This window comes from Terrapene carolina, unplaced genomic scaffold (genome assembly GCF_002925995.2).
Source record: "Terrapene carolina triunguis isolate 2854851 unplaced genomic scaffold, T_m_triunguis-2.0 Scaffold24, whole genome shotgun sequence".
NCBI classification, from domain to species: domain Eukaryota; kingdom Metazoa; phylum Chordata; order Testudines; family Emydidae; genus Terrapene; species Terrapene triunguis.
The window spans coordinates 4,944,727-4,969,423 of NW_020664375.1; the positions used below are offsets into that span (position 1 = coordinate 4,944,727).

Below are 24,697 nucleotides of genomic sequence, written 5' to 3' on the forward strand. Positions count from 1 at the left end.
AACAAACAAGATTATCCAAAACCTAGAACACAATGAATTCACACAATCAAAAAAAAAAATCCTGATGTAGTTAAGATTGGGGGTAATGTCATCCCAAGGCATTTAAGGTAAATTAACAAAGGAATAGACTTCTAAGAAGTGTGGGAGGTTTTCTGCCTTTCAACTTGAATTGTCACCACCGAGTGTATAGAACAACCTCATCCTGTGATAGTGTGAACCGAGAAGAAAGAAAACTCCAACACTTACAGATCCAGCCTTTCCTTAGCCTGCCTTATAACACCTTGGAATGGGAGAATAATTCAGCTTTTAAATTTGGTTCACAATCAAATTTTGGATTGGTAGCATAGCTCAGCACGCTTATTGCGTAGTTTCGTTTTTAGTAAAAAGGAAGGAATCATCACTAACACCTAAAGTACCAAAAGGAGAAGTAATTCCTGCGTTCTGCATCTAAATAGGTGATTTGGATATTTTTAGCAAAAAAAAAAAAAAATGCAACTACAAGTGTGATCTCGAAAAACATTGAACAAAAATCATATTAAGGCACTAGATTTCATGTATTTCTTTTTTTTTTAAATAATTGTTGCTTAGCATGAAGATCTCTCAACTAGCCTTAACTCATCTTTATAAATGCACAGATATATTGGATGTTTAGCCATATTTAGTTTAAATTACGTGAAATCTGAAACATTTTAACACCAAAAGTTTGGTTCCGAGATCCCAGCTATCTTTAATACAAGAATGACAGGACAGAGTTTATATCCTGCTTCTCAGGTCCCTGTTGGCAGCATCACAGAACAGTGATTTTCAACCTCTTCATTTGCAGACCCCTAAAAATTTCAAATTGAGGTGTGGATCCCTTTGGAAATCTTAGTCAGTCTAAGGCCTGGTCTACACTAGGCGTTTATGTCGAATTTAGCACCGTTAAATCAAATTAACCCTGCACCCGTCCACACCACGAGGCTATTTAGTTCAACATAGAGCTCTCTTTAAATCGATTTCTGTAATCCTCCCCAACGAGAGGAGTAGCGCTAAATTCGAAATGGCCATATCGAATTAGGCTAGGTGTGGATGGAAATCGACGCTAATAGCTCCGGGAGCTATCCCACAGTGCACCACTCGGTTGACGCTCTGGAGAGCAGTCCGAGCTCAGATGCTCTGACCAGCCACACCCCGGGAAAATTTGAATTCCTTTTCCTGTCTGGGCAGTTTGAATCGCAGTTTCTGTTTGGACACCGTGGCGAGCTCAGCAGCAGTGGCAACGATGCAGAGCTCTCCAGCAGAGATGGCCGTGCAATCTAATAGAAAGAGGGCCCCAGCATGGACGGATCGGGAAGTCTTGGATCTCATCGCTGTGTGGGGAGATGAGTCCGTGCTTTCCGAGCTGCGCTCCAAAAGACGGAATGCAAAGATCTATGAGAAGATCTCTAAAGCCATGGCAGAGAGAGGATACAGCCGGGATGCAACGCAGTGCCGCGTGAAAATCAAGGAGCTGAGACAAGGCTACCAGAAGACCAAAGAGGCAAACGGACGCTCCGGATCCCAGCCCCACACATCCCGTTTCTACGAGGCACTGCATTCCATCCTAGGTGCGGCCACCACCACTACCCCACCACTGACCGTGGACTCTGAGGATGGGATATTGTCTGCGGCCGGTTCCTCCGACATGTTAGCGGACGGGGAAGATGAAGAAGGAGATGAGGAGGACGAGGCAGTCGACAGCGCTGGCACCGTTGATTTCCCCGACAGCCAGGAGCTCTTCATCACCCTCACAGAGATCCCCTACCAACCGTCCCCCGCCGTTACCCCAGACACAGATTCAGGGGAAGGATCAAGCAGTAAGTGTTTTAAATATCTAAACATTTATTTATAACATAACTGGCATATTTAAAATATTAACAATGGGTAAAGTGCTTCAAAACATGTAAACAGGAAAGTGCAACAAAAAGGGGAATCTGAACAAAGGGTATCATGATTACTGTGTCTTTGTCCGCTTCAATGTATAGTCCGAACCATTTTAAGAAAATTCAACAATGTCCGCTTCATGATTACACTGCCCAAGACGCTCCACTCTTTTGTCCCTCCAAGGGCACCCAACCCAAAAGCTGGTCGATGGGTTCGGGGATAGAGGCGAGATCCCCCAGGGAGAACTCCTCATAGACCTCCTGCATGTGTCTTTCCAGCCTACTTAGCAGGTTCTTTGGCAGGGAGAGCTTATTAGGCCCCCCGTGGTAGGACACGTTTCCCTGCCACAACGCCAGCAGGTATTCGGGGATCATGGCCTTGCAGAGCATTGCAGCAAATGGCCCCGGTTTCTGCAGGCTGTCCCGAAGCATCCGCTCCTTCTGGCTCTCCGAGACCTTCAGGAGGGTGATGTCTGGCATGACTCCCTGCTGTGAATTAGGTAGGGGAAAGTTAGTATTGGGACTGCTTGCCCGTTCCTTTGCAGAACTGCAACCGCCGGTTTACAGCCACGCGGTTTACAGCCGCGAGGGGCTGGGACAGGGGCAGAGTTCATGCTTGCAGGATTGCTGCCAGCAGAGACTCGCATTGCTTTCTATGTGAAAGGAGGCCAGTGCCACTCTTAAAGTTTTAAGCAGCCCCAAGTCTACGGCTTACCATGTTTGCCAGCTAGACAAAGTCCGGTGTCCTGCCCCGCTCCTCAGCTCGCCACAGCAAGACCGCAGGCACTGTAGGCGAGGGCCGAAAATTCTACCTTGTCCTCAGTGCGCGTGTGATAGGTGCTCTGCATGGTCTTGTTCACAGAGAAAGACTATGTTCTCTGTTCACAGATACATTGATCTGTCTCAGGAATTCACTCCCTTTTTCCAATTCCCACAGCCACATCTGCCCAGAGGCTAGCGCACATTAGGAGGAGGAAGAAGAGGACACGGGAAGACATGTTTGCTGAACTAATGGGATGCTCCCGAGCACAGGCAGCCCAGCAGACACAGTAGAGGGAGAACTTGTCCCAAATGCACCGGGCAAACATGGAACGGGAGGAGAGGTGGCGACAGGAGGACTGGCAGGCTACTCAAACGCTGCTTGGACTAATGAGGGAGCAAACGGACACGCTCCGCCGCCTTGTGGATGTTCTGCAGGACCAGAGGCAGGAGGAGAGAGCCCCGCTGCAGTCTCTCTCTAACTGCCCTGCCCCGCCACCAAGTCCCATACCCCCCTCACCCAAAGTCCAAACACGGAGGGGCGGCAGGGTCCGTGAAAAATTTCACTCCACCCCTGCAGACTGCTCTACCACTAGAAGGCTCTCATTCCCCAAAATTTGAAAAGTCTTTTCCTACCCGCCTCACACAAGACCCCGTCCAAGTTTCACCCCCCCGTTCCATGTGCGGTTGTTAATAAAAAATACGTTTCTGTTCATTACTGTTTCCATCCTCTTCTTTTGGAGGAGAGTCTGTCTGAAGGGGGGGGGAAGGGGCTTGGTAATTGGACAGGACAGTGACCTTTAGCAGGGGGCAGGTCCAGCAGCAGGGCACATATACAGTGCAGTGACTAGTTACCCTGGTCAGTCTGGGAGGTGGTTTTCATGTCCTGGGGGGGAGGGGGGGTTGCTCTGTGACTTTGTGGCGGGGGAGGGCAGTTACAGATCTTATGCCACAGTCTGCGTCCCAGGTTTAAAACATTCCCGCGAAAACAGTAATAAAGACAACGGTGTCCATTAACAAAACAGAACAGATTTTATTTTTTGGGAAGGGGGTGAAGGGGGTATGTAACTGGAGAGGATAGTCGACGGCAACCGGGTAAAGAAACGGGGGCAAGTTCAGCTTCTGTGTCTTAAAAGTGACTTAAAAGTCACTGGGTACCCTGCTCAGTCTTGAAACTGGCTTTCAAAGCCTCCCGGATGCACAGCGCGTCCCGCTGGGCTCTTCTAATCGCCCGGCTGTCTGGCTGGGCGTAATCAGCAGCCAGGCTATTTGCCTCAACCTCCCACCCCGCCATAAAGGTCTCCCCCTTGCTCTCACAGAGATTGTGGAGCACACAGCAAGCTGCAATAACGATGGGGATATTGGTTTCGCTGAGATCACAGCGAGTCAGTAAGCTTCTCCATCTCCCCTTGAGACGGCCAAAAGCACACTCCACGACCATTCTGCACTTGCTCAGCCGGTAGTTGAAGAGTTCTTGTGCAGTGTCCAGGGCGCCAGTATAGGGCTTCATGAGCCAGGGCATTAGCGGGTAGGCTGGGTCCCCGAGGATCACTGTAGGCATCTCCACATCCCCAACAGTTATCTTGTGGTCCGGGAAGTAAATGCCTTCCTGCAGCCGTCTAAACAGACCAGAGTTCCTGAACACGCGAGCGTCATGAACCTTGCCCGGCCATCCGACGTTGATGTTTGTAAAACGTCCCCGATGGTCCACCAGTGCTTGCAGCACCATTGAAAAGTAGCCCTTTCTGTTGATGTACTGGCTGGCCTGGTGGCCCGGTCCCAGGATAGGGATGTGAGTCCCATCTATAGCCCCACCGCAGTTTGGGAATCCCATCGCTGCGAAGCCATCTATGATGGCCTGCGCGTTTCCCAGGGTCACTACCTTTGACAGCAGTACCTTGACGATTGCCTTGGCTACTTGCAGGACAACAACCCCCACGGTAGATTTGCCCACGCCAAAGTGGTTCGCGACTGACCGGTAGCTGTCCGGCGTTGCAAGCTTCCAGAGGGCTATGGCCACTCGCTTCTGGATAGTCAGGGCTGCTCGCATGCGGGTGTCCTTGCGCTTCAGGGCAGGGGACAGCAACTCACAAAGTTCGAGGAAAGTCCCCTTCCGCATGCGAAAGTTTCGCAGCCACTGGGATTCATCCCAGACCTGAAGCACTATGCGGTCCCACCAGTCCGTGCTTGTTTCCCGGGCCCAGAATCGCCGTTCAACAAAATCCACATGCCCCATTGCCACCGTGATGTCCTGGGCGCTGGGGCTCGTGGTTTCTGACAGCTCTGTGCTACTCTCCGACTTCAGGCCCTCACGGCGGTGCCGTAGCCTCCTCACCTGATTTCTCTGCATCTGCCTCTGGGAAAGGTGTATGATAAGCTGCGAGGCGTTGAGAACGGCCGCAACTGCAGCGATGGTCGCAGCGGGATCCATGATCGCAGTGCTGTGGTGTCCGCGCTGTCACTGATCAAAAAGTGCGCGAACTGATTTCCCGCCGGCGCTTTCAGGGAGGGAGGGAGGGCGGTAGTGACTGACGGATGACGACAGTTACCCAAAAGCACCCTCGCCACATTTTTTTACCCAGAAGGCATTGGCGGATCGACCCAGAATTCCAATGGGCAGCGGGGACTGCGGGAACTGTGGGATAGCTGCCCACAGTGCACCGCTTCCAATGTCGACGCTTGCCCCGTTAGTGTGGACTCACAAAGTCGAATTACTGTCCTTAGTGTAGACACACACGTTCGACTTTCTAATATCGATTGCACATATTCGATTTAACTAAAATCGAACTACTCTCGTAGTGTAGACATACCCTAAGTGTATTAATAAAATTTGCCGATGACACAAAGTTGTTAGGTATTGCCAATACGGAGGAAGTCCAGAATATCTTACAAGATGATCTGGGACGACTTTGTAAACTGGAGTAATAGAAATGGGATGAAATTTAATAGCGCAAAATACAAGGTCATGCATCTAGGGACTAACAAGAATTTTTCCTGTAAGCTGGGGACATATCAGTTGTAAGTGAAAGAGGAGGAGAAAGACCTGGGTTTATTGGTTGACCACAGGATGACTGAGCCATCAATGTGATGTGGATGTGAAAAAGGCTAATGCAGACCTAGGATGCATCAGGCAAGCTATTTCTAGTAGATATAGGGAAGTTAGTACCATTATACAATGCACTGGTGAGACCTCATCTGGAATACGGTGCACAATTCTGGTCTCCCATATTTAATAAAGATATATTCAAACAGGAACAGGTGCAGACAAGGGCTACTAGGATGATCCGAGGAATGGAAAAACCTACCGTACGAGAGGAGACTCAAATAGCTTGGCTTGTTTAGCCTAAGCTAAAGGCGGCTATGGGGAGATATGTATTTATAGAGAGAAATCATAAGAGGGATAAATACCAGGGAGGGGGAGGAGTTATTTAAGTTAAGCAGCAATGTTGACACAAGAACAAATGGATATAAACTGGCCATCAACAAATTTAGGCTTGAAATTGGATGAAGGTTTCTAACCATCAAAGGAGTGATGTTCTGGAACAGCCTTCCAAGGGGAGCAGTGGGGACAAAAACCTAACTGGCTTCAAAACTGAGCTTGAAAAGTTTATGAAGGGGATGGTATTATGAGACTGCCTACGATGGCATGCAGCTGATATGCGATTGCTAGCAGCAAATACCTCCAATGGCTGGTGATGGGACACTAGATGGGGAGGGCTCTGAATTACTACTGAGAATTCTTTCCCGGGTGTTTGGCTGGTGGATCTTGCCCACATGCTCAGAGTCTAACTGATCACCATATTTGAGGTCAGGAAGGAATTTTTCCCCGGGTCAGATTGGCAGAGACCCTGGGGGGTTTTCACCTAACTCTGCAGCATGGGACACAGGGTCACTTGCAGGTTTAAACTAGTGTAAATGGTGGGTTCTCTGTAACAAAGTATTTTAACCATCATTTGAGGACTTCAGTAACTCAGCCAGAGGTTAGGGGTCTATTACAGGAGTGGGTGGGTGAGGTTCTGTGGCCTGCAATATGCAGATGTCAGACTAGATCATGATGGTCCCTTCTAACATTAAAGTCTTTGAGTCTGTGAACCACAGGCTGAAAACTTGTCAGAATGATTTCAAGTCATCAGAAAATCTTCCACTGTGTGGCCTTGCAAGTGATATGTACTGAAAGAGCAAAGCATGTTTTCCTTCCAACAATCTTTGCAACAAACTAAAAAGGTATTGACAACAGTAATACCTTGTATTTGGAGGGAATAGATGTTGAACAATAAGGAAGGTAATTTCTGATCCCTTCATATTTCATTTAGGCCATAGCTCCCCATTAAACTGAGTGAGACATTCAAAACAGGTTGTGCAAGCAGGAAAATATTTTTTTTTATATCAAGCAACAAGGATCTCACTTTTTCCTCAGATGGGATTTTCTGGCAAGAGCAGCAAGCTTTTCAGCTGAGCGCAACATGTGTGATTTTCACAGCTGATGACAATGGCCAACAGGTCTTTGGTAAAGTTTTAAACAACTCTCCATGCAAGGTTTCTGGTGGCCTCCAGCTGTTAAAGCAGAGGTCCCCAAACTATGAGGCATGCGCCCCTAAGGGGCATAGAGGAATGTTTGGGGAGTGCGGGGGGGGGGGTAAGGTTGCCACCTTTCTAATTGCTGGTAACTGGACCACTGAGGTCCTGACCCACCACTTCCCCCAAGGTCCCGGCCCACTCTGCCTCCCCATCACATGCTCCTCTCCCCCACATCTCCCCATCATCACTCGCTCTAACATCTTCTTCCCCCCTCCCCCCCGGTTGGGATCCCTCTGCTCTGGGGCTGGGAGAGCCTGAAAAGGAGCCTGCCTGCAGGTAGGAGGCGGCTTAGGCTGAGCAGGGGCTAGCATGGGTTAATGACCAGGCACCTCCCAGTGTCATGCGGTAACTGGACTTTTGGTGTCCGGTCAGTACATCTGACTGGGTGCTGACAGGTCCCCTTTTCGACCTGACTTCCCAGTTGAAAACCGGGCACCTGGCAAACCCTAGGCCTCGGCCAGCCCCGCTCCTAGCTCTCCACTGGAGGTGGGGGGGGGGGGGTGCAAACCTGTAAAGTCTGGAGACCACTGTGCTAAAGCATCACATATGCATTGTGGAAGACTTGAGGTTCTCCTCCTCAAAGGGTGAGGGGAAAAATGGAGAAAAAGAAAACTCAAAAATCAGGCTAAAACAAGACCCTGCTTTAAATCAGCCACAAACCTCATTAGACAGCCATTCCCAGTGGTACTAGAAAGCATGGGAGAGGATGCAAGCACACTGTTAGATCAGGAATGGGGACTAAAGCACTGAGCCTCACTTCAACTGCTAACTGTGCTGAGGAATTGGCAACAGGAATTCCCCTGTTCCTCTAAAACAGTGGTTCTCAACCAAGAGTACACATACTCCTAGGGGTATGCAGAGGTCTTTCAGGGGGGTACATCAACTCATCTAGATATTTGCCTAGTTTTACAACATGCTACATAAAAAACACTAGTGAAGTTAGTACAAACTAAAATTTCATAGACAATGAATTGTTTATATCGTGCTATACACTGAAATGTAAGCACAGTATTTATATTCAAATTTATTTTATAATTATATGGTTAAAATGAGAAAATAACCAATTTTTCAATAGTGCGCGGTGACATGTCTATATTTTGATGTCTGCTTTTGTAAGCAAGCAGGTTTTAAGTGACATGAAACTTGGGAAGTACGCTAGATAAATCAGACTCCTGAAAGGGGTACAAGTAGTCTGGAAAGATTGAGCGCAACTGCTCTAAAACACTGACCCTTAGCCTATCAAAACTCCTGTTAGCTGGAACAGGAAAGAAAGAAAGGTGAACAATTCTGGCTGGAAAGAAAGGCCCACAGAGAGCCTCAAAGAACGGCCTCCTGTCCTCCTCCCCCACACACTTCTTCCTTCCAGAGAGACATAAGCATGGTCCCCCAATGTGGCTATTGTACCTTTGGTGTGCCAGTAAGTGGAACTGGCTTTCAGCTTGGGTGATCACATGAGGAACCTTGCATCAAACCCTAAACAAGGAAAAGGCAGAAAACCTAATGTACAGACAATGAATATGCACACAAGAGAAAAATGTGACCAGAACCACAAACCTTCTGTATTTCTAGCACTCAACAGCAATATCACAGTAAAGGAAGAGTACTGTATGCATGCACAAGTCAGTATTAAGTGCTTGCATGGGAATCTGAACATGAATTACGTCAGGGGTTCTCAAACTGGGGGTCAGGACCCCTCAGGGGGTCGCGAGGTTATTACATGGGGGGGTCTCAAGCTGTCAGCCTCCATCCAAAACCCCGCTTTGCATCCAGCATTTATAATGGTGTTAAATATATAAAGAAGTGTTTTTAATTTATAAGGGGGGGGTCACACTCAGAGGCTTGCTATTTGAAAGGGGTCAGCAGTACAGAAGTTTGAGAACCACTGAATTATGTTATCCCATAATCATACTGCTCTGTACTCATCTCAGAGCTGTTTATGACGTTGCAGTTAACTTTGCTAGGATTAACATGCTGCAGAACAGCAACATTTGATGTTAAAAGATATTGTCACTTCTAGAATTGTAATTTCAGAATTTAAAGAAAACTATGGGATTGTTAATTTGTTAATTATTAGGTTTCAGTGTATTTTTTATTAACAGTATTTCCCTTCCCTCTAATATTCAGCTTTCAGTGATTGCATTAGATTATTAGAAATAGAAAATACTTTTCAATAATTTTAAAGCTAAGGTAATGACTGTGCAATACAGACAAGCACAGGTACATGAAAACTTCATGAAATTTTACAGATATCAGTATCTTCTTAGAAGATTTATGCCTCAGTGACAAAAATAGAACTGAATGAAGTTTTTGAAGATTTAACATTTTAACAAATCTGAACAATATGGCAAAGAGGATAATGTTGCTAGAAATCACCCTGCTCAAAGTGTAATAAGTAGTTTAGCATAATATATGCAACTGCATCACACTTTCCTGTAAACATTTTGCATAATATGTATAAAACGTACTGCAAACACAAGATAGTAATACAGAATGAATTAGGGTGGACACAATTGACATTGGCTCTTTGTGTAACACTGTTCATGAATAATTAGAGTATTCACAATGGACTATTATCTTCTATTCATCAAAAATGAATTCCCATATCTTACAATAAATGAAAAATTAGTTTTCAGTTCCCCATATGCAATCTCTCACACAGCAAAAGCCATAAGTAATTGCCCAACTTAGAATTTAAAATCCTTTTCCAGGCTTCATTTTTAAAGATCACTCATTGTGCAAGTTAGAGATTGTCTACAATTAGGCGTGCGGCAATTCTCCATTTTTGGAGTGTAGTGTGCCCACCCTATACACATGATCATCTATCATTTGAAAGCTTATTTTCTGTACATGTAGATGAGGTATGATGTGGAGCTGTCAAGTGGTTCACAAGCCTGTAGGTGAGGTAAAACAATGGTACTTAAAATGAGAACACATCACTTCTTGCAGTTCCAAAAACACTGCAACATGATGACGACGACTACAATTTTTACTGTTTAAGTTAATTTCAATATCTTAATGTGGTGCTTATTGGTTAAAGCTACCAAATAATGTATTAAAAGACTTATTGGTTTTGCATGGGGAAATTTTTTTTTTAGCATGTGACAAAAACGGCAAATAACATTTTGCAATATACAAACATGAAATGTTTTCACATTGCATATTCTTAATTGTCAAAGTATTTCACAAGTGATAATAGTTTTCTGTATTTTCAATTGAAATTTTCTGACCAGATAAGTTTTATACTGAAGGTTGTACACCAGTAGCAGCAGATTGCATGCCCATACTGCATAGTGGGTTGATATAAATGTATGTGAATTCCTAATGTAATGCTTCTCCATTTGTAAGCTATTGTACTTACAGCAAAGCATCATGTCTGCCTGCTAGAAGGTTTTAATTTGTAACCGCCTATGCATGCAGTACCAGCCTTTGAAATATCCTAGAAACTAGCTTAATTCAGTGACACTTATGCACAGTATTTGTGTTAAAGATGACAATATACAGCTTCATATTGGGCTTCAATCAAAGTAAGTGCTCATTAAACAAAAGGGGCAATTACTAATATACTACTAATATATATCTAATTTACCAAGAGTCTGTATATTTGTGAAAAACTGGTAGTGGTGATGCTAATGCTAACAATACATTTTGGGAATTTTACTTCTACAGGGAAGTTACAGTATATGAAGACAGAGGATACAAGCCCCTTAAATCTTACATCAAAAAGAAAGACTCTCCACAACCTTTGAAAAATGTGCTTTGTCAATAAAATCAAAAGAATGCATAAAACTGTCAAAAGCTATCAGTACTGGACAGAATTCTGTGATGCTGGCAGCAGAAGCCAGAAGAGATGAATTGGTGGCTACTGGATGAGTTTTATAGTTTTAGATGATGGGCCACCAATATGCTATCACAGGGATTGCTCACAGAAATACACAAGCAAGTGGACTTTGGCACAAGTCAGAGTCTGTATTGAACCCAGGAAAGAAAACAGACTCTGAATCTGTTCACAGAGATTCACGTTCACCTGCTTCTGTAGCCACCAGAGCGAACACATCTTGCAGCAATCAGACCTGTTGCACTGTTTTTTGCTTGACCTGATTGCTAAGGATGCAGTTTATCCCTCAACATGTCTTTCTTCCTAACGGAGTAAAATGAATCAAAGCAAAATCATCTAGTTACGCTGCAACAACACAATCACCTTGTCACACCACATTTTATCAGTTGATTGAAGAGAGAGAATGATTTTATATACAAGGCTCCTCTCCCACATCCAGGCTGTTACAAAGATATAATGCCCTACTTCCCTTAGATGGAGAAACTGCAAGCTATTCCAGTAGAAAGTTACAGGCAAAATTAAAAAAAAAAACAGTATGGTTCTGCAATTTAATTCTATGTGCAGCATGGATAAGGCAAGTCTACCATTGTTCTATGCAGTGCAATAGCAGCTGATGCTATCCAAGCTACTAGTAATCTGAAGCAGGAACTTAAGTCATTCAAATATTTTTTGGATGTTCTTCTGATGAGTGAGCCTGATGTTCATTTGAAAGCTGTTCAAGTGGTTTGTATTATGTCTCTTTAGTCACTCAGTCTGAAATAGCCAAAATGAAAGCCTCATAATATAACCCAAAGCCATGTGATTGTAGTTAACAGGTCAGCTACTTTTGTGCCCCAACTGGTGCAGGAGTTTGTCCTTTGGTTGATAAAGAGGCATATATTCAGCCAGCAATGAGCATCATCCTTTAGATGACATTCAAAGAAGGCACCTCTCAATTGCAGAGTTCCAAAATTATCACGCTACTGCACGTAAGTCTTGCAGCACAACTACCCCATGAATACTGCATCAATTATGGTGAGCTAAGGGTTCATCAATCAGGCTGCAAAAATTGAAGCAGAAAGATTCCAAGGAGGCACGTTCATTCCAAATGGAATTGTACCACTTCAGGAGGGTGGAAATCTCATTCATGAAGGAGACAATATAGACACCAACATACAGACCATTGCTGGAAAGAATACGTCCCATTTAATGACTAGAGTGGGTTTCAAGAACAGTTTGCAAGTAGTGCTGCATCACAGGAAATACCACGTAGTCTCCCTGGGTAATCAGAGTCTCTTATACAGTATGCAGTGTTTGAAAAACCTAGAACAGACCCAGAACCGACTTGCCATGAAAAAGTATGCAAGAAAAATCAATTATCTACGGTCAGCATACTCTTCCCTGCACAGAACTGTGTACATGCCAAGGCAATAAAGACTGGTAACCCAAGCACTCTCAATAGAGATCAAAATGATGAAGATGATGATAATAAAAACGTTGACTAGAAATGTCATTAGTGCTATTACATTTCAATGATACCTGTAAAAATTTATTAGATTTTGTTTTACCCTTCGGTTTGTTGTTGTGATGCTTTGAGATCAAAGAAATCCAATTTTATGTCTTGAAATAATAGTCATTAAGCTAACCGAAATGAATGCAAGTATATTAAAGTGGTCATTTTAATGCATCGATGATGTCATTGTTTATCCCTGTTTCTATGGTAATGGCCCCACTTAACAGTTCCACATCATACCGCATATTAAGTAGACATAAGCAGCTTTCTAATGACGTATGACGCGTGCATGTAGAGAGAGGGTACAGTAAATTGATCAGATCAATGGCCTTTCCTGCTCACCTAAACGTGAAAGTTCTAACCGATTTGTATGACAACTGGCAAGCTAAGTTCCCTGTAAGTTGCGCAGCCAAGCAGCAGCCTATTAAGCGCCACACAGGTGCTCAGGGAACCCAGCCCCGGTGGACCTGCCACAGCCAGGTGACAGGCACCCAAGCCCCAACCCAGCCGCGGGACAGGCCCCCTGGCCCCAAACCACCCCAGCCCTGCTGTGGCCCGCGGGACAGGCACCTATCCCACGGCCCCAGCCCTGGAGCTGTCGCCATGGGGAGAGGGGCCACTTTCCCCCCCAGCCCAGGTGCTGCTGCAGGGAGAGAGAGGGGAGTCCTCTCACCCCACCATATCCACGGGGCAACCGGTACCCCAAATCCCTCATCCCCGGCGCCCGCCAGAGCCCTCACCCCCCCCACCCCAGCCCTACCCCACAGCCTGCACCCCCAGCTGGAGCCCTCACCGCCCCCACACCCAACCCTCTGCCCCAGCCCTGAGCCCCTCATCTCTGTCCCCACCCCAGAGCCCACACCCTCAGCCAGAGCCCTCACACCCCTGCACCTCAACCCTCTGTCCCAGCCCTGAGCCCTCTCCCATACTCCGAAGCCCTCAGCTCCATCTCCACCACATGAATTTTGTTGTGTGCACCAACATGGAGGTGATGTGTCACGCATCACCTCCATAATGGTGCACATAAAATTCATTCCGCACATGTGTGGGAAAAATTAGAGGGAACACTGCTGGCAAGTATATTAATTAGGCAAATATTTAAGGGGGTTTTCCTGCTTCAGCAGTCTCTGAAATTTAAGAAATTAAGGAAACCCTTAATTACATGCAGATTACTGGCAACATCCCTCTTTCTGAAGTTTATGAAATATCTATTTTTTAACCTGGTGGTGATGACTTCTTACCTAGGGAAAGTTTTCAGTTTTCCTGTCATTTCTTAGTGCAATGGTGTAGTTCATCCAAGGTTCCATGTGCAACTCAGCCAACTGTTACTGCATCCACAAGAACATGTTTTGAATACTACATTTAATTTCTGGGATACTGAAGTGGAAAGCAGAATAGAAAGTGCCCCAGATTTAAGCAGCCACACTACTCAGTGTAGAACATAGGTGACTGTGAAAAAGAGGTGGTAGGGCAAAATGTAGCCATCTTTTATTCTCTGCAAGGTATCAGATGTTACTAAGAAAGACACTTTTGTATATGACCCCCCTAGGGCAGTACTTCACAGATTATTTGAAACTGTGGTCAGTTTTATGTACCGTTTTCAAGGCCTCTCAAATCTCTCTGTACCTGGCCAAGGTAGAGAGAAAAATTCAGCTATGCATTTAAGCCAAATTTGGTACCACAGAATGGAGTGTTACTCCATATACATAATGCCACAAAGCAATAGCTATAAACCTTCTTCAGTCAGGCCAAAGGGCTTCCCTAAATTAATTCTTATTTGACCTAGAGCATACCTTTTAGCAAAACAACATCTAACTTTGACTTTAAATTGTTTCAATGATTACTCTCACTTAATTTTTTTCCCCTTATTTCTAGTCTGATGGGGATTAACAGTTTAACTCAGATAAATCTCAAGGGAATTTCATGAGAAAGAAAAGACTAGCCAGAGGGCTCCCCCATGTCAACTTTCAAAGCCCTGCTACAAACAATGAAGATGTTTGAGCTTCACTAAAAAAGTGGCTGCTAGAATATTTTAGAATGGAAAGTGTTAGCCAACCTAAACACAGGGGGTAACAGACAATATCCATGATCTAAACATGATCAGAAGAATCTTGCTGAAGAATATAAATGTAGAAATGGAGCCAAAGTATTTATATAAAAATACTGTGAAACATAAAACATACCAATATTCATTTTCCATGAGTTCGTCAGCATTTAGTTTAACGTTGCAATATATTAGTCTGTCAAAACACTCTAGTCCATTGACTTTCTATTATTTCAGGCATATTGTTACGTTCAAACTAGTAGACAGAGGTGAGGTACTTGAGCTGGCCTACAGTATCTATCTCCTATGGAGTAGAGATGTCAGTTCCTCCCACCGCCCTCTTAACTTTCATAAAGAAAAGACAGATATTCTTTGAAAACACAAAGAAGATTTATAAAGGAAGCAATAAACTACAATTGTGGTTGCCCCAGAAAGATAGGCGTGAAGCCTGGTCTTCAACAACCCCTTAAGCAATAAATTCCAACAGAATAAATCCTAAACAAAAACACCCCAAAACTATGCTGTGTCACAACGGATAACGTTGGTCTGAATTAGGTAGCTGATGGTGATATCTGTCCTTGCAGCTCAGGTTCGTTGGATCCTGGACCTACGACTGACCGCGCAGCCTGGTTATGGCAGGAGTAACACTGGACCATCCACGTACAGGAACCAGGAAACAGCAACACTGGAACCAGGATCAGGTAGGTTGTCTCAGGTGTTAGATGACGTTGATTCAGGTGTAAGATGTCATCCAGATCGATGGGGTAGATCTTGATCCGTAGAGGTGACCCTTGAAGCCCGTGCAAACAAGACTGATACCGGGTGCCTCTCAGATGAACAGCCTGTTGGTTAGGGCGCGCAGTCCTTTTATATATTCTGTGGCGCAAACATTCCAGGTTTGAACTGGACCCCTAGTGGCTGTTGCTCTTTCCGCCAGAAGTGACAAGAAGAAGGGCGACAGATATGGAATCAGAGTTGTTAATTGTCCAGACTCCATTTTGAATCACTGGGTCCATTAGCCACATTACCTTAATTAACAGTTCCTTATAACTATATGTTTAAAACACATTAAATTCAGTATAGACATCAACATGAACATAACTGAGCATTTATATAGGGAACCTTCCCTACAACATGATTCTTGAAACCCCATGAAGCCTGTTAAAATGAAAGCATTCTGACCCATTACATAGCAAACTGGAGAAAAGATTTTAATATGGTGCCATAGGAGCACAACAGTGTTGTCAGCAAAATATTCATTTCTTTTGACATATTTAATAGATATTATTCACTTAGTAAAGTTTCTTACAGGGTGAATTGATTTAAATCAAGGCTATTTAAATCCATTTTAATCAACTTTTCCATTTGTACTTCAGTTACTTTCTAGAGAAAGATGCATTTGCACTGGTTAATAGAACCATTAAAATCTGTGATTTACAACTAAATAGAGCCTTTACACTAGATTTGGAACATTTGTGCTACCTAGGTGGGTACACTAAAACTATATATATTTATTTAAGCAATCATATAGCTTAATATTTTCAGATTCTAATTAACTGTACATTTGCAGTATGCTAGAAAATGGTGAATAATCTATTATTTATTAGATTATTGTGTCAAGTGATATTAGGATGGTAACTGGTATTTAAACAAACACAAAACAGCATATAAAGTTATTAAACAAAACAAGCCCTTACACAGTACCACTTATTAGTGCCATGTATATAATAAACCTTGACCTCAAAAGTTAAATCATTTTCCCCCTCATTCTTTCTTTAGATAGAAAAGCAGCCTTTAACTTTTGATAGAGGCTCATGGATTCAGCATATTTATTTTTAAATGTTTTAAGAGATAATGTGTAGGGCTTCATAAATTTTGTATTAAATTTAGATTTCATTTTAAACTGTTTATTTTTAAAAAGAAAAACATTAAATAAAATCAAAATAATCCAATTTAAATATTTTTTTTAATCATCCATTTTCATCCACCCTGGTTTCTCAAGATAGTCTGAAATAGAACTGTACAGTCAATGATCTCCAGATGCCTGTACTGTATCATAGAAATTCTGCTACTCAGTCTTCACCATAGTACTCTTCCTGCATTGCAATCCAGGAGCTTTACACCAGACCTTACAACTGATTTAAGGTTACAGTTTGTGAAATTTACTGTAAGTTTAACATTGAAACAAATTTAATCCCCATTATCTCTGATTTTGTGTTAACAGCAAGCTATAGTAGCTGGAGAAGCCAAGCCACAGAGGACAGCTACTGATTTTCAAGTCACAGCAGTTTGTACAAAATGAACTACACCTTAATGGTCTAGTAACGGCTCGGTGGCACATAGATGGGAAATGACAGTTCTGATCCAAGGGCTATCAAAGGCTAAAAAGAAAAAATCCCAAAATTTATTGTTGGAGAGTGAATGTAATGAAATGGAACACTTCACTTTGCTCCCCAGAGACCCGGCTAGCAGATACTCCCGAAGACTTCAGCATTTAGACTCTTGAGCCAAAAGGATCAACACTATAACAGAATCCCTCATGGCAAGGGCAGGGTGAAAAGACCTGGAGAGAAGAAAGCCTAGATGACCCCTAGTCAAAAAAGTAATAACATTAACAGACTGATCATAACTTCCACATCTGAGGAAGACTAGATAGGAGATCTATTGCTGCAAACTGATAAAGCACTCTACTATATACTGTACACAGAGTATTATTTTAAAGTGATAAAAGAAGCTATTTGGAAATTTGGAAAACAACCTAACCTTAAATGAACAACCTTGTTACACCAATAATTTTTCAAATAGCAAGAGTCCCAGGATTTTTAATTATAAGTATGTAGCATTTCACATGACCTACAGTTTATACCAGATTAAATAGCACCCCGTGAGCAAAGAACCAGAGGTATTGAGTTAGATGTAGTCATGTATGCATCCCATTCATGCAGACTAAAAAAAAAGCAATGCTAGATGAATCAGAGAGTCAGTTTTGTTGGCTCTATACATATTCCTCCACCTCTTAAAGTAATTTTATTTTTGTTAGATATATATTTACAATATTTCGGCCTTTTAATGCTGAAAACCTAGAATATAACTAGGGCCCTACCAAATTCACGGTCATGAAAAATGAATCACGGACCGTGAAATCTGATCTCCCCCGTGAAATCTGGCTAGTGTAGAAGAGAAGCAGGGCTGGGGGTTCTTACTGTGTGCTGGTCTCCAGATGCTAGTCCCGGCTGGGATGGGAAGTGACTGGACTTCCTCTTCCCCTGCAGGGGCTACTGGGGTCGGGTCAGACCCACCTCCAGGAACCTCCCCCAGCTGCAGATAGCTCCAAGACTGCTGGCCAGGAGCCTAGCTCTGAAGGTAGCACTGCCATCAGCAGCAGCTCAGAAGTAAGGGGGGCAATACTGCAACCTCCCAAACAATAGCCTTGGGATCCCTCTACTTCCCCCTTTCAGGTTGGGACCCCCAGGGATTCAAAACTGAAATTTCAGATTTAAATACCTGAACTTTACAATTTTTTTAATCCTATGACTGAAATTGACCAAAATGGACCATGAATTTGGTAGGGCCCTAAATATAACTAAAGCTACCACACCAAGTTTAAAAAGTCTGGTTCATCTTAACTCAAACGGAGACGCATACTTCTGATTAGTAAAAATGTTTCCATGACTTTAAGAGATGAGGCAAAGTTCTTTACAAGGGAATGACAGCACATATATTGTTCCTTAGGGGAGCATGCAGGAAGGCATCTAGAGTAGAGCAGCAAAATCGCAGAGTCATAAACCACCTTCTATCTGCAAATGGTTTATGTCTGAACTTACAGTAAGTACTTTTATTTTTTCCTTCAATTACTCACTGTTGAACCATCAATTTCATCAGGAGTTTGGAAGATGCAAGAAGGGTCATACAACGTGAAATATATCTGGCATTTGCACACTGTCTTTCTTCAGAGGGTCTCAAAGCACTTTGCAAAGAGAGGGTCTGGATCTAGCACTGGTGATCTATAAGTCTTTCATTGGACTTCGATGGGTGCTGAATTAGGCCCTAAACCAATGAACTCTGTAATACAGGCATTATGTCCATTTTACAGGAAAGGGAACCAGGCACAATTTTTTCAAGAGTAGCTGTGGCAGTCTGTACCCTTATGTCTACCCCTCTTATAAGACTACAACATTTTGTACAAAGTATGCTTTGTGAGAGATCATTTGAAAACTCACAATTTGCTGATTATTATTGTCCTGGTAAAATGGTGTGGCAACATTGTATATAAAGTTAAGATTCTACTATATAATACTTAGAATCATAGAATCATAGAATATCAGAGTTGGAAGGGACCTCAGGAGGTCATCTAGTCCAACCCCCTGCTCAAAGCAGGACCAATCCCCAGACAGATTTTTGCCCCAGATCCCTAAATGGCCCCCTCAAGGATTGAACTCACAACCCTGGGTTTAGCAGGCCAATGCTCAAACCACTGAGCTATCCCTCCCCCCATGTCCCTTCTGAGACATGTTCCAAGTTCACAAGAACCACAAACTAGTTCCTCAGAAACAAAAGGTAAACCAATGCCTCAGCCAGGTGTCAACAATATCAAATGGACTATCAGCTGGTCAAGTGGCTATTATTTGGCAGGAAAAGGTGTGAGCGAGAAATTTATATCTTGGCAAAAGAACAGCTGGGGGTTCCTGTCTCCACAGGTGCCAACAACAACACCTGAAGGACAAGGGAACTAACACTGAACTGGAGGTGTCCTGTCCGAAAGGAATCCAGCCAGTATGACTGCTGAAGCATGTGGTGAGAGACCTTTTCGTTGAATTCATTTAGCTTAAGTTAGATATTAGCTGCATTTTACCTTTTTTCTTGTAACCAATTACTTTTATGCCTCGTTACTTGCAATTGCTTAAAATCTTTCTGTCATTAATAAACTTGTTTTATTGGACTGAAGTGTTTGAGAAACTCCATTTGAGAGAACAGGATTTGTGCATATCATTTTCTATTAATGAACTTTATATGAGCGTTTATTGTCCAGGAGAGGGCTGGGCAGTATAAGATGTACTTTTCTGGAGGAGAGTCTGGGACTGGAAGTTGGCTGGTGATGCTCTACAGTGTACTTCAAGAGTGGCTGGCCATAGCACTCACACAGTATAGGTGGGAGTAGGGTGACCAGATGCCCTGATTTTATAATGACAGTCCCGATATTCCAGGCTGTGCCTTATATACGTGTCTATTACCCTCCACACCATGTCCCAATATTTCACACTTGTTAGCTGGACACCCTAGGTGGGAGTAATTTACATGCTGGAGGCTGTGTGAGAGCAGACCAGGAGTGGTTGCTCTCACAGCAAAACAGGGTAAAGGCACCCCAGATTGGAGAATTGAGGGGGGGGGGGACCGCTGTTCAACAGTCTAAATTGTACCCTGGGTAATGTCACAGTAGTTTATAATTCTGGGTACCTAACTTTCTACATATCTGGGGGGGAAATAGTTTTGTGGTTAAGGCACTGTACACGGAGATTCAGGAGACTAGTGTTCAATTCTTAGTGCTGCTACAGATTTATAGCATCGTACACTCACCTTGCACTGGTGTTTAAACGTTCAGGCAAGGTGTTAGTCCACAGTGCCTTTAATCTGCTAGTCTCGGATTCAATCCAATGTGCACTGGTATGTAATTCAAAACCATTCCTATTTTACGGCTGTTTGGTGACCTACCAACGTAGGCTAGATTTTAACTGGGGGCCAAGATATAGAATGTATTATATGTCCCACAACCAAGCGCTCAAGCTACCTAATCTCCTCAGAAGAGTTCATTCTTATGCTTTTTATTAACGTTGGTAATAAAAATGTACAGTATTTAGTGGTATACTCAGTTTAAATATAGTATTTAAATAGCTTAAATCAGATGGCACCATTTCAAGTTACTGTAATAAATATGAAAGGCCTTTAGATTTAGGTACTATCGAAACAAAACATGAAATCTATAATTCTAGAGAATATCTAACGAAACTGAAGGACTTTGGTACTTTCCTTGTCTGGAAAGAAACCAAGGCCCTAAAATCAACTTTACAAAGATAAATAACGTGAACAATAGTGCTACTTATAATAATTTTTTTAAGCAAATACCAGAAATTGTCAGCAGGTTTTATGATCTGGGCAGAAGGAGTCGGAGGATGAAGAGGGGGGAAAAGCATCTTTTTTCCTGGCGATATCAACTATCTCAAAAATGGAACAAATGCAACTACCAAATACTACAATCACCAAAAGGACTATAAACATTTCTGAGATTGTCTAGTGGGGGAATAAAGAAAATCAGCAAATTTGGCTTAACTTAGTAGTAGCACTTAAGGTTATTCTATGCAAACATCACCTACAGAATACTGGCATACAGGGTCAGAGATGTTGTAGGTAAACAAGACAAGTACCTAGACTATTTATAACAGAGTGTAATATTAAAAGATGATACTCAGGATAGGACAAAGGCCAGACACTTATCAATTAAGTAGTTAGTGTGCTTTCCGCTGCTAAAGCGAGAAGACTCATGAGATTATTTAGACAAACAAACCTAGAAGTGCAAGTCTAGAACAGCAGAAGGAAATATCCCATAACTAATTCTGCTCCTTTGAAGGCTATGTCATGCAAGATTCCCACTCTTGGGTCTCAACTTTCTAGCACAAGCTATGTTGGAAGTCTCCTCTAGCTCTGTGATTTTTGGCTGTCAGGCATCAGTAGTTGGAGCATGCGCTTATTCCCTCATGCTCTATTCAAATGCCACTACCTCAAGCCCCCTCTAGAACTACTTAGAGTGAGTTCTTAAAAGTCACAAGAGGAGCTCCCACACAAACTTCAGTTGCACACAAATACAAACAGTCTCACAAAAAGGGACATGTTTCAAGGATGTCAATAAACCAACTCTTGAAATATAAAAGTGAAGGAGAATCCCAAAGTGACGGAAATCCTGTGTGACGATAACTTCAAAGCAGCAGAATTTCAGGTAATTTCTGTCTTCAGAAAGATACCAAACAGAGACAGGTTGTATAGGCCCCATCCTTCAACTGGCAGGCAAACAGTAAATTCCCTTTTCATTGGATGGGATACAGCCATCTGCCTTCACTGTAAGAATACTCAGAGGGCACAAATCAGCTGTGGAGAAGGAAAGGACCTCCAACCCATAGTATAGCAAAGGATGTGGGACGGAGGTGAAAGGGTGTGCATAAATGGGAAATGAACAATTTTAGAACCTTCCACAGGATTGAAGCCAGGCTGCTTCCTGGGAAGAGAAAATATTTGTTCTTTTGGAATTGGCTGAGGTAAACCTTGGATTTCCTTGTAGACATAAAAATTATGAAGATGCACTACTAGAAGGAGGCATCCTTTGTTGTTGTATCCCTTAAATTTGGCTAATGTAAGGCAGCCCTCATCTGGAAGGGGGCGGGGGGAGAATTCTTCCTCAACTAAGTATAGAATGGCAAAGTGTTGGCTGGAGAGTAATAATGGGCTACAGAGATTTCATTATGTTTGAGGGCAAGAGAGAGACATTTACAGCTTAAAGACACCTGTAGCACAACCCTAGGTAATATGAATCACTTTAACTACCAAAAAAAAAAAATCTAACAATTACCGCTAACAAAAAAATTAAAAAGACTATTCACTCCCACACATTTTTCTGATTTGGGTTGCACATTGCACTTGTTTCTGTAGATCTTTCTATTCCCTCCCAGGCAGGGAGGCACTTCCTTCTTGTTGTTTTTTTTGGGGGGGGGTGGGAGAGGGGGGGCTGAGAGAAGGATTATCTCCTCCCATCCCTCAGTGACCTCTTTAAAACTTCTCTCCCTCAAAGGCTCTGCAATGACAGCATACATTTCTCTGGCAACAACAAGCTGGACTCATCTCCCTCTACAGACCACAAATGCTTCTCCTTCAAGGCGACAGTTGCTTAGAAGAACAATGAAAGGCACTCTGCATAGCACTTCTAGACCCTGTTGGGCCAAAAATGGACACTTAGTATCTGAGCACTTTAGAAACATTAATGAATTTATCCTCACAACCTCTCTGTGAGATAAAGTATTTAGTCCTGTTTTACACAAAGGGAACTGAGATATAGCATAACCGTGCAAGTGACTTGTCTAAGGTCACAAAGGTTGTGATACAGGAGCTGGGATATGAACAAGAACTCTCCGGCCCAAGTCCAGGATCTTATCTACAAGACGATTATTCCTCACAAACTGCAACAGTTCTCTTCCTATTTTTTCCTGTCTCCTCTTTCTCCATTTGTGTGCATCTCTTCCCTGGATCATCCCTCCCCTTGTTTCTCTTAACCTGTACTGTTGACTTCTCCCCTAGCTTCTGCATATACAGCTTTCATCCCCAGAACTGCACCAGTGGCAGTTTTGCTGCTAGCCCTGCATTACAGTGCTTCTGCAGCAGCAATGACAGGGATAAAATGCAAATGATGAAACCCTATTTAGATTTTTCTTTTTCTTCTGCTGAGAAAGTGTTATGTGCAATTCTCTACTTCTTTGGGACCAATACTCATTTAGTGAGAATATAACAAAATAATGGGCTTAAGCTACAGCAGGGAAAATTAAAGACCTGCATAACTACAAGAACTACAAAAGAAGCAGCTGCTGAGGAAATTGCAAAAACACAAGCATCTGAGGTATTGCTTTATTAGGGATAGTTCAGCGAAAATGTAGTCAATCTGCAGGAGATGGACCAGAGAAGACTCACTGACAGATCCCTGCCAAATGGTATCATTCTATGATTAAAAATGGAGAGTATGGATAGTAACAACAATTTAATAGCAAGTCAGTTAAAGGAAACCAGGCTATATCATCAGAACACTGGTCTATATATATATATTTGTAAGAACATTCTGACATGCTAGTACATGAATATCCTGGGAATTACTGTTCAGAGCATCTAAAATCCTTTAGAATTTGTTTATTCTTCAAAATGTATGGATGATAGTATTAAGCATTTTAGAACAAATGTGAAATTTCAAACCTTTAAAAAAGTAACTTAAGATACCAAGGAATGCAGTCTGTACTGTTTTAAGGTGTTAGTGAGATCGGTTAATTCAAAGGAAAACAAAGACCTGAGTTCAAGACTTGTCAGTTTTCCCCTTCAGTTACCTGACTTTCAAATACTGCCCGTTCACATTAAAAGAACATTCGTTAATTAATAAATTTGCAGCACAGTAATACTTCTGCAGCAGCATTGGCTCCAAAAGCTTGAAACTTACTTGAACCACTTAATATGACTAGTCATCTTCCAGACTCCAGCTGTTGCGTGAATATACTACAATGGAAAGCTAAAGTATATTCCTGTTCAGTAATTATCTTCCTATGCTTCCAGAATAAACATGAATGAGAAAGAGAAACTAGAAATCAGGGCTATGCTGGCAATGTACCCATAGTCCAACACAGCCATGCACAAAGTGTGTTGGATTCCGGCTTAACTCTCTGGTTTGCAACCCAGCAGAAACTGGCCGTGATGAAATAGCTACTCATACCATTATACAGAGCCCCAATGGCTATTTCAGGAGAAGTAGCCAGACCTCCATGGCAATGATAATTTCTTCACTTTGTACGTCCTAGATTTCTAATGTGTTTTTTTGTTTTTCAAGTAACTATCACATTCATGTTGGGATTTTTATTGCTTAAATTACTGTTGGTCCTAAATTATATGTATTCTCAACCTTAAGGATTTTTTTCCTGGGAATATAAGTGAATAAGAACTATATTAGTCTGTCAAGTTTAAAAATATTTATATTTTGCCAGCCTATATGCCAAAAATGGCCAACTGCATTCTCTTACCTAAATTCCTCTTGCAATTTCAATTTCACAAAGCAGTCTTGAGTTCCTGTCCTAAACTGCTTTGCAGTGATGCTATTGAAAAAGATGTTACCTTTCAACCCCTCCTTAACAGTCACATTTCTGTTGGGGGTGAATAATTTTACAGATATGAAATAGAAGGTGTTCAGACACCTAAACAATTTGTATAGTATAAGAACCTAAATAGAACAGAAACTACTTACAAGGTTCTGAATACCGATCATTAAACTGACTTGTCTATCAGTTTCACTCTGTTAC

At 42.7% G+C, this 24,697-nt stretch overlaps 1 protein-coding gene across 1 annotated transcript in view; it reads right to left on the reverse strand.

The window, feature by feature from the left end:
- Nucleotides 1–24,697, reverse strand: part of LOC113406286 (trafficking protein particle complex subunit 10-like) — a 102,846-nt gene that overhangs the window by 72,954 nt on the left and 5,195 nt on the right. The window lies entirely within an intron of this gene.